At 39.7% G+C, this 14,185-nt stretch overlaps 1 protein-coding gene across 5 annotated transcripts in view; it reads left to right on the forward strand.

Annotated features, from left to right (window-relative positions):
• The first annotated feature begins 3,473 nt into the window (after positions 1-3,473).
• Positions 3,474-14,185, forward strand: part of AFTPH (aftiphilin) — a 47,283-nt gene continuing 36,571 nt past the window's right edge. For all 5 annotated transcript variants that reach the window (XR_008576592.1, XR_008576591.1, XM_054822090.1 and 2 more), the window contains exon 1: positions 3,474-3,649. The gene's annotated coding sequence lies outside the window, so the exon portion shown is untranslated. The remainder of the gene's footprint in view (positions 3,650-14,185) is intronic.

Raw genomic sequence — 14,185 nt, forward strand, 5'->3', positions numbered from 1 at the left:
TTGGGAGACAGCCTTTCTGAATCAGCTTGACACACCACGATACTTTTCCATTTGAGACTTCTAGGAAGGGTGCGCCCTCTCCTGACAGTTTAGGATTCAGCAGCAGCGACTGATAAGCTGCTTTGCTACAGCTAACAAGTCAAGGCTGGACCTCAGAGTTACCAAGACCAGTCCTGCTTGACTTAAAACCTCTACTACGCTATGCAGAGGGGCTTCGCTTTGAGGTGGATATCGCAAAATTACAACGTGTTTTCACCATGCTGTAAGAAAAGAAATTACTTGGAAACACTTTAAAAAAAAGCCACCGTATGTTTGAAAGTGGATAGAACATCACTCCAGGATAATCTCCAAATAAAAAAATTGTTCACAATCTATGCAATTCTGTAAAGGAAACTTTCATATGTTGAAAATATAATCTTGAAATTAGCGTTGTAACTCATGGATTCCATTTCACAGAACTAACACATAATATAGCTAATGCTATTATAAAGAGTCAGTCTGCCTTCGTAAGCAAATGTAATCTCCTTCAAGAGGCAAAGCTTACGCAGGAATGACTAAAGAAATCCCACACATCTTGTCAATCATTCACACCATGTCTAAGTGAAGATCACCTTCATCGTTTTATGTGGAACGCTTACGTCTCATCTGATCCTGCATTCAAGTTAAATTAATTTTACAGACTCATAACTGTATACTGATTAAAGCTTCTAGTCCTAGGAACTACTGAATACCACCGAGAAGGACATTTCCCTCTGGTCAAACTGGCAGGGACCATTTGGAGGGATTTTCTGCCTTTCTTTGTAGCTTAGGATATGAGTCATTTCCTCAAACCACCTGGGAATTTTACTTAACAAATTTCCTTCTATTCTAGGACCTAACTACTCACACTGTCAACCTTTCTGGCTCTCTTCCTCTGGTACATGGTTGTGCTTGTGGCTTTGGTCTTTTCCACAGAAGGGCTTTACATTTTTTTTAGGGTGCTGGGGCTCAGGTTGCTGTCTAGGGAATTTATGGGCAGTGTGTTTATTCCGTATGCCCATTCAAGTCATTGATACATCAGCTGTATAAGAGAAGATAATTATTAAATTACCTCCTCTAATTATATTATTTACAATGTTGCTATAAGGATGATTAACACTCATGGCCAAGGACCATCAACTAAACTCAGCTGGAATGGGAAACGATTCTTCATGGACTAACATGACACACTGAGGTGTATTTTGGACTCCTGGAAGTTAATGGCTAGTGCTGGATACAGGAAGAAACAATCTAGTTTGTCTGTTGCTTTACAACGAAGTATTTCACTGTTTTTACAGATTCTTCTCTTCACCCTTACAATTTGTAAAACGCAATGTTGTGCATTGGGTGAAGGTCAAAGATCTTTGACTGCTAAATTGCCCTACCTTCCCGTTCCCTCACCGCTTCTCCTTCTGTTCTGCCAGGTCAGCACAAGCTTTACACTGCATTTCCGATAAAAAAACCTAAACAAACAAACCAACCCAAAAACAGCCACCAGGCAGCAAAATGTAATACTCATACAGCCTCATTAATAGTCACCTATGATTATCTTCAGCTACTGTAACAGGATTCCTAATGTAACAGAAACATTGTATTAACAATATAATTTCCCCATGCTTCACAAAGGCCTTATATTGCTTATTAAATTAGCAGATACTCTTAAATGCACTTGAAGCATTTTTATTCCACAAACCTATATCAAACATTGAAAGTTCTATGAATAGACTTGTTTTAAGCCTTCCTCAGCCAAACTACTGTGTGTTTAAATATATGCTTAAGCCTCTGTAGGAATAAAGCTTTAATATTACACTTTGATCACTATTTTATTATTGTAATTTGCCAGTATGTTGTAACTGCTGTACTGCATTCAGTTCACTACTGTCAAAGGATGAATGGCAGGCTTTGCACGTTATTTAAAACCATGCTATGCATTTTTAAAGACCTAATGTGCTGGTAGTTCTGACAATATCAGCAGTACAGTGTAAATAGGTATTAGAAAACAAAAAAGAAACAAATTTGAAAAACAGAAGCATGCGTGCATTATTTCTCATGACTTCATTTAGTTATTTTGCTGTAAATGTGCTTTCACCTGTGAGGTCAAACCACTGTCTACTTGTGCTCCTTAGGAAAAAGGGCAAATAAGGTATGCATTTTTTAAAATATTAAAATTATTTGTAAAAATAGTATTTCCCTGTATGCCTTTTCGATGTTCATTCTACTTCTTTTTACAGAATTTGCACAACCAACAAGCAAACAAAACCATAAAAAGCCAGTTCAACTAAAGCCTGATTTAACTGGTGGTGCACTTACAACTAGCCTATGTACACACCTTCCCTATGATGCATAGGCACATGTGAATCTCTTTTTCCAGAAACAAATCTGTACCAAGCTACTCTTTGAGGGTGGTAACTCAGGCAGACCCTGATGCTGAGGAGAGCAGAGGTTTCAGCGCGGTGCAGACAGGCCCTCAGGGACTCCACCTGAACTAAGCGGTTTGCAAACTGAAGCTGAAGGAACTTACCCCGTGATCACAACGGGACATAAAAAGGGTATCAGTGGTATGGCAGCCTGTTCCAGAAACGGGTTTGGAAACAGGGTTGCAGGATCCCACATATGGGATCAGACTACTCCCCCCGCTAAACTTCAAAGGGGTGAAGCTTTGCAGTAAACAATTTCCTATGCAGAAATGCTAGCCTAACCCTCAAGACTTGGAAAGTAAACCCTTCCACAGCGCGGGCATAACCACGATCACGTTCGCGGCAGAGAAGCTCCGCCGAGGTCCTCACCCCGGCGCTACCAGTACCACAGCGCTGCTCCCGCCCGCGAAGTGCGGCCCTTCCGCCAGCTCCTCCCGCCACCTCCCCGCACCGCCAGCCAGCTGCGAGAAGGGATTCGCTCCAAATTCCCCGTTTCTATTTTGGATGGATTTTTTTATATCAGCGCCTTTCCACGGGCAAATGCCCGCACGGCCCCGGCCCCCCTTACGGGAACCCTAGCACCGAGCGCAGGCAGTCCCAGCACAGGGCTTCACCTGGCACAGCCAACGCGACACCCATAGGGGAAAAGAAAAAAATAATCGAAAAATAAAATTAAAACACCTCATGTTGCCTACGCCAGGGCACGGAAAACCGCAACCCGGCGCTGCCCTCTTCCTCCCGAGCTCAACATGGCGGCCGCATTCCCCACGGCATCGCCTCACCCAAGATGGCCGCCCTACTACGGTAGAGGCGGCTTGCCAGCACTTAAGATGGTAGCTGCGCGGCTAAACCACCGCCTACGTTACCCAGCAGGAGTAAGTATCGCCGCAGCGGCGCTAATCGCTCGTTTACTTATTTATTTACGTGCCCGCCCCACCGGCCGCTGCTGGAAGTGACGCGACTCCGAAGGCGGTGACGCGGTGCTTGCCGGGAGGCCAAGTGGGCGGTGGCGGGGCAGGAGGCGGTGGCCGCCGGGAGGGGGCCGGGCCGTAGCGACGCGGTTCCTGTCGCCGTGACATGGGTTCCCCCTTGATGGCGGTTGCCGCGGGAGGCCTCAGATAACCGGCCGCGTCCCCTCCCCTCTCCCCTTCCCTCCCTCTCCCCGCCCGCCGCCATGCCCGCCCGGGCTCCGCCGCGACCCGTGCAGCCCGCAGGTAAGTAGACGGCTCCGCCGCTGTCGCCGAGCAGGGGGCGGCTCGTTTCCTCCGGGCCTGGCCGAGGAAGGGCACCCCCTGCCCCGCGGTGGCGGGCGGGGACCCCTCGGGGTTTCACCTGGGGGCCTGCAGCGGCCGGGGCCTGTCCGGGCATCGCGCTCTCTGACCTTCCTCCTCCATCCTCAGGGGGAGGGCGATGGGGCCGGGCCGCCCTGCCAGGCGGGACGGCTGGGCAGGGGGGTGAAGCCCCGCAGCGCTCCACCTCGCTGAGGCGCCTCTCCCTCGGCTCGTCCCGCCGCGGCTGGAGCGAGGGAACGGGCCGCGGCAGGGCCGGCCTCGCAGCCGGGCGGCTTTGTCCTTCGGCGGCGGGCCGCGGGGGTCGAGCGGCGTTATGCCGCTCCTCGCAGCTGGCGGTTTCCCGTAGCGGCTCCGGGCGGGGTGGCAGCCGGCCTGGGGCAAGTGCCTGCGTTTTTGTGGGGTTCAGCGGGGCCGCAGCTGGAAGAGAGGGCTCGGTGGTGTGGTACAAGAAGTTAAACTGTCCCGTGCGTTTGGTCTTTGCTGATAAGCTTTTTGTTTTTTAAGGGCTGTAATGCGTGTCAGTTGCTAAATGCATCTGAAGATGACACGCTGAAGCAGAGTTATGACTTTATTTTATTTAGAAGTAGCGCCATTCTAAAATGGGACAAAATTGCTGAAATGCTTATTAAGTCCTGACACTTCACTTTGCTGTTATAGATGGCTACCTGATGAACCAAAATAATTCTTTTTCCTTAGAGAAGACAATTCCTTAAACCAAGGGTTAAACCTTGGGATTCCTTCAGAGCATCTCAGTAAGTTGGCTTCTTGACGGTGACAGCCCCTTCCTTCCAGCTTCAGCACAGAAATTGAAACCTTCAGAAGTTTAACACTCCTTTTAAAGCAAACATTTGTTCATAGAGAAAGGGAGTGAGTAGAAGGATCATTGACAAGAGCTGTACTGTGTTTGTCATATGAGTTTTGGTTTTGTGCACAGCTTACAGTGTGATGTGCTCCATTAGAACTGACTTCTTCAGCTGTTGAGTTCATTGTAAAGTGAGTTTGATGGATGCTGGTCTTTAACTTGGCTGGTCCTTGGAGGTTGAACAAAATTAAAAGTATTTCCTCCTTGTTTTATTCTCTGGACATAGGAACTAGACTTGGAAAACCAATTAGCCTACTTTAAGCATAAAAGTGTTAGGTTGTGTTGTCGGCACACACAGAAGTTTGTATGCATGCTCGTACAGCTAATGTGTAGGTAGCGATTCCTCTTCCTGAAATTGGAGCTGTACCTGGAGGAATGTAACATTAACTGGGAGAGCTGAGGGAAGAGGTGAAGTACCTGTGGCTGCTGAGGGGTTGGTTGTTTGGATTGTTTGGGGTTTTTTAAACATTCCTTTCATATTAGTGAAAATAAATAGCATAAATTTGAGAATATGAGAATTTAAACTTAAAAATACAAATTAACTGTAAAGAGACTTCAGAAAAAGCTAATTTGGCTATAGTGTTTCCATTCCACATGATGTTTGCATAAAGTACACGTATGACCTTCTAAGGTCATGTGAAAGTATGACCTCTTCTTTGTATTTCCTTAATTTGCTTATAAGTAAGCATTTGAAGTATCTCGGCCTCAATAGATTAATTCATGCTGTCTGATTTTTTTTAATTTATTATTATTTTTATTTTATTTTTGCTCAGATCATGGTTTTGTTTAGCAAAGGATTTAATAGTCTAAAATTCAGAGTTATACACAGTGAATCATATTTGTGTTACGTTGGGACTGCAGCGTGTGATCTTACATTTATACTTAAAATTTCTTTAGTAACTTACTAAGTTAATGCAAGCATTTTAACACCCTAATTATATAAAATAATATTCTGAGGCTTTCAGTACTTTGAAAAGACTTGTCTTTCACAGTGGAAATAATAGAGCAGCTTAGATGGACTTCTGTCAACTCCTTGCCCTTTCCTCTTGAAATATTCATAGAGCTCTCCTTGCAGATATGTAGGAGTATCAGTTGGAAACCCAGCGGTAAAGAAATTGATGCTGGATCTGGTTGTATTCACTGTACTCAGCGGCATAATCTTCTTTCAGATATTCATTATCTTTTTCAACAAAATGTTCATTCCATTCTGGGCTATTGTACTGTTTGACAACTTAAACTATGTCTTTGTGAACACTTCAGTGCAATGACATGTGAACCCTTTCATGGGGATTCAAAATATTCCTAACTTTTCTAGATAGTCCTCTAAGAGAAGTGTCTTAGATCCTACTCTTTGCTAGGTTTCAGAAATTTAGTGTGTTACTTTTATTTTTCCTTTGTGCAGAAAACATGCTGCCTAAGCTGCTCCTATGCACACACAAAAAAATAGGTCTTGAAATGTGCCTTGTTTGAAAATTGACAGTAGACTTTCTTCCCCACCAATATCTTTAGCAATTACAGTTTTGGATTGATGCAGCAAGGAATGTTTCTGTATTGGTACCAGTTGCAAGGTGATGTAATGAGTCTGCTTCTGTAAGGCAGACAATTTGGATTTCTCAAATCCAAGAGTCCTGGTTTGGAAGAACCACAAGGAAGGGCAAATCTTGTCTTTGCTTTAGTACGTCTGAAAGTAGGTACTACAGGGAAGGAAAAAGTGAAACCTCAAGTTCATATATCTATTGAAAAGTGATGGAAAAAAGATTTTATTGTTTGGAGTTTTAGGTGTCCTTCCTGTATTTTGTTTTTAATATAAGATAATGTTGTAGGTGGGATAAATGATGAATACTGTAAGCCTGTTCTTGCTACGTGTGTTTAACTTGTTTCAGTCAGGGTGTTAGCTTTTTTGCCCCCCCCCCCCCCTTGTTCTCTGTGTGTTGAAAAAAAAATCCTTGTTCACTTAAAAAGAAGCTAAAGTTTGCAGTAATGGAAGGGAAGACCTATGGTTGTTCCTCCCTATGCAACTGTATTTCCTCTGCCAAGCTGTGGGAGAACCTTTCATACAAGAGTGAACCTCTGGGCAGTTGTAATCTGCTCTTTATTATAGTCTGTGTGAAGTTTGAAGGGTTTACACGTGGTGGAGAACGTACTGCTGTGTAAATAAATCTCTGAGAATGGTTGACCTTAGGTAATCTAGTTCTAATACTTTCTGATCCAGCATCTTTTTCTCTTAATTTAGAACAGATTCCCAGCTAGCATGTTTCAGGGTAACATCCAGAAATAAATTTTCTCACTGTGTAGAACGCTGTTTTAAAAGGAATTTAAGAAATGGTAAAAATGAAAACATCCCAGTTATGTGTTACTTGCGACATCTGTCTTCACACATTGTGTGGATATGTGCTGCACATTGGACACAAATATTGTGTTCCCATAGAGCCAGATTTTAAACCTGATTGACTTTCCCAGCCAGATGTGTTTGCCTATATGAATTAAAAACATGCTTGTTCTTATAACATTTTCACCACTGCTTACAGATTTTAGGTACGGATAGTGTCTTTATTTGCAGCTGTTAAAGCAAGTCGGTAGATTTTTAGTGGAAACATTAAATTTATTACCTTATAGTAACTATACAAATAACTTGGTCTTCTGGTTTTGAGGAAATGACGCTATTCTTGGTTAAAAAAGAGTTTCGTGAAGCAACACAATATTTAGATTTATATTTTTCAAATGTTTCTCTGATTCTACAGCTAAGCCTAAATGAAATGGGGAGAAACAACTAGTGAAAGTATGTTTGATTGCTTCTTTATATAATCTAACATGGAAGATTTAAAGGAAGACATCTCTATCCCAGATCTATTTAAATTTCACACTGTACTGTCAGTGATGAGAGGAAGAAGAGCACTGTCAAAGAGATTTGAATCTTGTATAGGCTGGATTGTTGAGGACGGAAAGAATGAGCTGCCTGAGATAAGTGCCTGAATCCTGATGGCAGTCTCCTGAGTTTTGTTACTTTAATGTTCGTTTTACGTGCAATACTTTCTAATAGAAGATGTCTAGTATATTTGGTGTTTGTGGAAACCACAGTAATATACAGTGGTATTGATTAATTCCAAATGAGAAGTAAGGCTTAGATACATTGGCCTTATTGGAACTGGAGAACATTCTTTTCCTCAACTCATATGTCCAAGTGAAAAAAAAAAAAGTGCTCTGAAACTCCTGCTTTGGGTAATGGACCTTCTGACTGTAACAGAATTAGATTCAAAATCGAAAACATTGATTTCTTGGAGGCTTTATGAAGTAAACATTTTCTTGCTGTATTTTGTTTGCTGGTAACTTATTCCAAAAATAAAAGTAAACTTATTAAAGCAATTTAAGAACATATTGACTTCAGCCTGGACACTGACTCTCTAGAGTGGATTTGGGTTGTAGGAATGCTCTTTTAACAGACAAGCTCTCCTTATTTACAGCAGCACTTCTAGAAATAAATTCTCAGATGCAGAAAGACTGTAAATCCACTTTCCATTGTTCATAAGCCAATGAAATGGTAAAGTTATAGCGAAAGAGGACAGATTTTCCTATTGGAAGCCAACATTTTGCTGTAATGAGAAGTCTAAATCTGGTCCTTACTGCAGTATTTTTGGTATCTGCTTGAGGAATTCCCTTGCAGGGGAAGAGTTAAGCGTTCATAGAAAGGTTAGATGCTAGCAGCTAATGACTTGAATCCAAATCCTTGCCATTGCAAGGCTTTTACTGTAGGGCATTTCAGTAACATTCTTGTTTCTGTCATGGAGTTCTTAATCATGCCATTTCTGATTATTTTGTTTTCTTTATGCTTTAAGTGATGAGTTGCTTAACTCAGCTTTGCTTTCAGAATAATCCACAGCTGAGAGGTTTTCCATTGCTTTGCTAATGTTTGTCTTAAGTTAAAGGGAACATTCTGCTTTACAAGGAGTTTCTTCTTTTGAATTTACATGCCTCAAACGTTTCTTTAGAAGTACTCTTTGTTTGTGGCCTCCCAGTTTTTTAGGTCTTATGTAAGAGCCAAACATGCTATTTAAGTTTTGCCTTAGAAGATACACAGAGAAGGAACTATTTATACCTGCTTTTATGTATTGTAATTATGTTGTTCTCTTTGCTGCCATGTTTTTGTTAGACTGTTACTATTATTCTACAAAATGTAATGAACAAGGATGTGATCCATGTACGAGGAAAGTAGATATTGTTCCCTATTTACTGCAAGCAAATAGGAAGATACCCTGGTTAGACGGTAAATATTTTAGAAACCTAGTTAGTGGCTTGAGATTGGCATTTTGTCTTTACAAATTCTTGCCCTATCAAAACTTAGGTCAACTACAACTCTTTATCTTTTCCAGTATTACTGATTTCTGTTTTCTCTCTTCTTTTGAGACTTTCAAATTAGCTTGAGGTACGTTCTTAAACGCTTGTGACCTTAGAAAAAGGTTTACGCCAAGAGCTGCAGTAACAGAATTGAAATAAAATGCCAATACGTACTTTAAGCGTATTGGTGAATTACGTTTATAACGTGACTTTAATGGTGGTCTTATGATACTGAAATTTGTGTGTGAAATTTCTTCATAATGAATATCAAAGTATGACTATAAGGAAACACATGGAAGCAAGAAAGTTAACCAGTGTTTTCAGCTGGGTATTTCTGTTTTGTTTTTGTTTTGAAAACAGTTTGCTTGCAGAAAATGGCATCTGAAAGAGAACGTAATTTTTTAATGGGTTTTTTTTTTTTTGAAAATGTTGGGCAACTGCATGTCATGAGGAATTGATGAAAATCCAGCATCACACTAATATTATAAACTATTGTGATTCTGAAAAGCTTGCTGACACTTGTCAACATAAATCTGTGATTGTGGCTAATGTAATCCAGTCTAAACATGAACACTTAAACTCTTACAGATTCTTCACTTAAAGGTGTAAGGTCTACTGCCAGAAACCTGGGTTGTTACAAATCATGGAAATAGCTGCTCTATTATGTGCAAGTAAGATCTGTTATAATTTCCCCCAAAGCAGGTTATATAGTGCGCCGAAAAATCAGTGATTTGCATTTGTTTAAAATGTGCAAGTTTCAAGAATGTTTAAATGAACAGGCAGGTGCAAAAGTGCATATTAACTTCATAGCTGACTTTTAAATTTGGGAGCCAATTCCCTCAAAAATATGGGGAAGATAAATAATCTGTATATCAGTCACAGATTTGTTCAAAATTTTCTTTGGGTTTTTTTGAGTTAAATCATGTTTTGGGTAAATGACTTGAAATGCCAGGTTTACAATATTGTATAGCCTAATGTCATGACCAGGAATATGTCTGAGTTGGGAATAAAATACTACAAAAGATGAAGCCACACTTCCAGCTCTTAGTCTCTATTTGAGTTGGCAGACAAAGGAGGGATTAACTAAATGGATTAATGACCAAGTTGTTGTTCTGTCAGACCTGTGGGTTTTTACCATGTTAATGTTCCACTGGAAGATAATGAATTTGGTTCAATAGTTTATGGTTGGCAGGTGGAACACTTTTGAAAGTCAAGAAGGGGGATCATAATGAAATTCTTTCTGAAGAAAACTACATTAAGGCTAAAAATTCCCATGCTGGTTTTTATATTGCAAGGAGAATTGGGATTATGCCCAAAATTATCACTAATTAGTCAGTCAAGGGGAGCGGGAATGACTCTTTTCCTTCTGTTTCACTTTGAGTATGATATTCTTTTGTGTTCTGTAAACAACAATTAAATTGTGTTAACATAACTACCTTACACTCATATGTAATACAGATTCATGCATTTTGGAGTTCTTTAACTTTGGCTTTTAAAATGCAGCTGTAACATCATCAGAAGTAGCTGACATTTAAAAAAAAATATACACAAGTCCATACAATTGATTATGCAGTTGGTTCTTATGGATTAAACTGATTAAATGTGTAGTACACTATCAATCCTATGATCAGATTTTTAAATGCACGATTAATGTTCCTTGCAGATCCTGTTTTGGCAACTGTTATTGAAACATATCTGGAGCAGAGTATTGTGCTACTGGACTGCTGCTGTGTAAATGATCACTGTGATGTTTTAAAAGTGCTTTGAAATGAAAAATTGAAGGAAGTTTCTTCTTCTCTATGGCAGAAATTGCAGGAGATAAAATTTTTAGATGGTCAGAGATCTTCCTACACGTTTGATGGGCGTTGGCAGTCTGCTTCACACCCCATGCAGCCTCTTCACATTATTTTTGTCCTGTGCTTGTCCATACTATTCTTGTTCTTTGCCTCCCTTTTTTCATGTTAACTGGAAAGAAAAGGACTCTTGTAGGTAAATTCCATTTGACTGTAATGCTTGCTGCTCTCACATTACTCAGTTTGTTTTCTGAATGCTGCATCTTGGGATGTTTGGGGTTTGGGGTTTTTTTGGTTTTTTTTTTTTTTTTAGATCATCCTTGCCCCTAAGGGTTTTCTCTATTATGATTTATTTTTAGCTGAGGTTAAGATAATAATACAGTAAATGGTCAACAAAAAATATAGGTAGAGCTGTTATGGCTAATATATGGAAGTGTGTCCAGTGCAGGTTAAGAATTAATTTTTATTGGCATTTCTTACATGAGATCTTCTGATGTCACATGATGGAGCAGTTACTAATACAGACTTGAATGTGATATTTGAAATAACTCAAGCAAAAACCAACTTATACAAGCCTATATTAAAAATAACACACGTATGCTTTTGGTGAAACATACAGACAAAGTTTCTTTTTAATGGAAAAGTTCCAAAGTTTTTTTCAAGGCTATTGATTCATAGTATTAGGATTCAAGATACAGTAAAAAACCCTTTTTAGTTAGGCTTCATTGTTTAGTCTGAGTTGTGATGACTGAAATTTTGTTATTTAGTTTAAGTAATATTGGCCTATATAATGCATAAATTAGTAGGCTCATCAGCATCCTCCTGCATCTAATTCCTATCCATAAAGCTGTGGTAATCTGGGTAGGCCACTGAGCCGGCAGTGCTGCTTAGCCAAGCAAAAGAGTTGCAGCTGATCAAAGTGCTTTCCAAGATTTTAGAAATCTTTAAGGTGTAGGAGTACAGTGTGGATTTGTTTTATTACCGAACCAGCAAAACTATACTTTAAAGTCATTCTGTATGTACAGGATTGTAAGTTTATATATTTGCCTGTTAAAAACAAAGTTGAGGTTGCTTCTGTCTTCAGCCTTTTCCTCCCCTTCTGATGACTTATCCATAAAAATAAGGTTTCTGGGAGGAGGGGGGCTGGTCTACCTAGATTTAATCTCCTTTTTAATTGTAAATTGCTTGCATGACTTGATTATTCTAAGACTGTTTCAAAAGAAGAAAAATCTGATCTATGTCCATTTAGAATTATTTATATATAGTATGATACTTTTGTGTTAAACTTGATTTTTATTACTCATGGTGCATCATAAGCTTCAAGACTGGGTCTTGTGGATTTCAGAAATCTTGGTTTCAAAATCAAATGTGTTAACTTCCTAGCTTTAACTTGTGTCAGCACACAAGCATTTGACTTAGTTAAGCATGTAATGTTTTATGGAATACCTGTTTGAGAGTGATTGAAATATTTAGGGATTTTAATTGGGTTTCTACTTCAAATTTCTGTGGGTTTGGTTAATAACTTTTTCTTTCCAATGTAAATCAACATTCTGTAGAACTGTCATTTTCTATTTTAAAATATTTTCTTCCTAAATGGCTTTAGAGGTATGTTTTATAGGGCTTGTACATCTCTGTCTAATAAAGAGTAAGACATCTAATCATGTGATAAAATTACTATTGAGGTTGCAATGGCTTCAAACATAGTACTTTGTCTTGGTCAAGGAGCTGCTTATCCTACTCTGCAGCATTATTTCCCAGAAGCTGATCGGGTGTTCTTTTTATGTAGGACTCTTGTCTTCACCTTCCTTCTTTCCAGCCATTTCATTGTTTCTGTTCAAGTTCCTTTTTCTTCTGGGATGATGAAGGTTTATATCCAGTCAGTGCTGTCCTTGAAATATTGTTGAGGATTTTTTTGTTTGTTTTGAGACATAGTTTCTTGTCTTTACAGTCTCTCCAGCTTTTGTCACCTGAGGTAAGATGATAAATATAGTATCAACTGAATTTTCCAAACAGGTGTAACAACTCTTGTTAAATTCCAGGGAGGTTGCTAATAAATTTATGCTACTGTCTACTGAGATTCATCTTGAGACTTGTGAACTCAAATTTAGTTACAAGAAATGATTTTTTTTATAACCAAATAACCCCACCCTTTTTATTTAAAAAAAATAAACCAAGAAATCCTTTCCCTTTTACAGGAATTGGGGGGAGGAGGGAGGGAGTCCCATGTCAATTGGTGCCATTTTCTCTGTCCTTTCTCATCAATGTCATGTGTTACTAAAGAACTACTGATTCATGACCATAGGAGTCATGAATTCCAGACACCATGCCATTCACTGTTTAACCAACTCCGCTATAGCTTTAAATAGTGCTATCCCCAAGGTAAGGTGCCTTGAGATGAGCACAGGTAATATATACCAATATCTACCTAATTGATCTTTTTTATTTTTTTTTCTCTGACGAAAGAACCAGCACTTCCACCTACCAGAGCATATCTTTGTGTATAGCATATGGATCTTCCTGTGTAGTAAAACATTCAGAAAGCAATTGTAGTCTGGATATGCTGGGTGTTTAATCTTAGTGTAGATGGTTGACCGCAGTAGATCTTGGAAATTTGGATATAAAGAAGGAATTGCTGCTCTGACAGTTACAAAGAAGACATGCTAATATTATATTTAGTGGATTGAAAACCCAGAAGCTTCGAAGGTAAACAGGTTGGAGTACTCTCAGTGAGAACACAGTCACACACTACAGACACCTTGGAAAGGATCTTTACATTCGTGTATGACATTAAACAGCAATTGCTAGACCTTGATGTAAAAGGGAGAGTGCTCTTGAGAGATGAGGCCTCTGAGATAAGAGAGTGAAGCTCCTCTCTCAAATAACTTGTTAAGCAGCTGGTGCTGAGTAAGGCTATGTGGGAGCTTGTTGACAACTTATTCTTTATTCTAAACAAAATTCCTTTGCAGTCTTATTCAGTTTGCATGTGATGTTACAAATTACTTCCTGGTTTCATCTGATAAGCATGATGTTCTTTTATAACTGAAAAATACCCTTTTAAAAAAATGTAGGTATGTTAGTCACCTTAAAGATGCCAGACTTTCCTGGCAAATACCAAGAGTTGTTTGGCTTAAATGCTGTGGTACGTTGTGCTTGAGAAGGACCACAGAGCTTCATTTCTTCTTGTTATACCCTTTGTGTGCTGCTCTTTAGGTGGTGCATGTACAAACTCATTTGCTAAAGATGTTGGAGTTAAGGATTGTGTTTTATCTGTGTTTCAGAACTAGTGTTGCAAAGTCTGCACTTATTCTGGTGGTTAGAAATTCAAATATTTGCTAATATATGTAGGTTGTTTCCACTCTTTTTCTGTACGTAATGCTTAGCATGTTGTTACAATTTATTCATGACAAGTGTCATTTGAAATGGAAGGAGCTTGGGTGTACCTCTCCCTGTAAGGGCCATAAAGGTGTGAAC

The sequence above is a fragment of the Grus americana genome, chromosome 3 (assembly GCF_028858705.1).
Source record: "Grus americana isolate bGruAme1 chromosome 3, bGruAme1.mat, whole genome shotgun sequence".
NCBI classification, from domain to species: Eukaryota; Metazoa; Chordata; class Aves; order Gruiformes; family Gruidae; genus Grus; species Grus americana.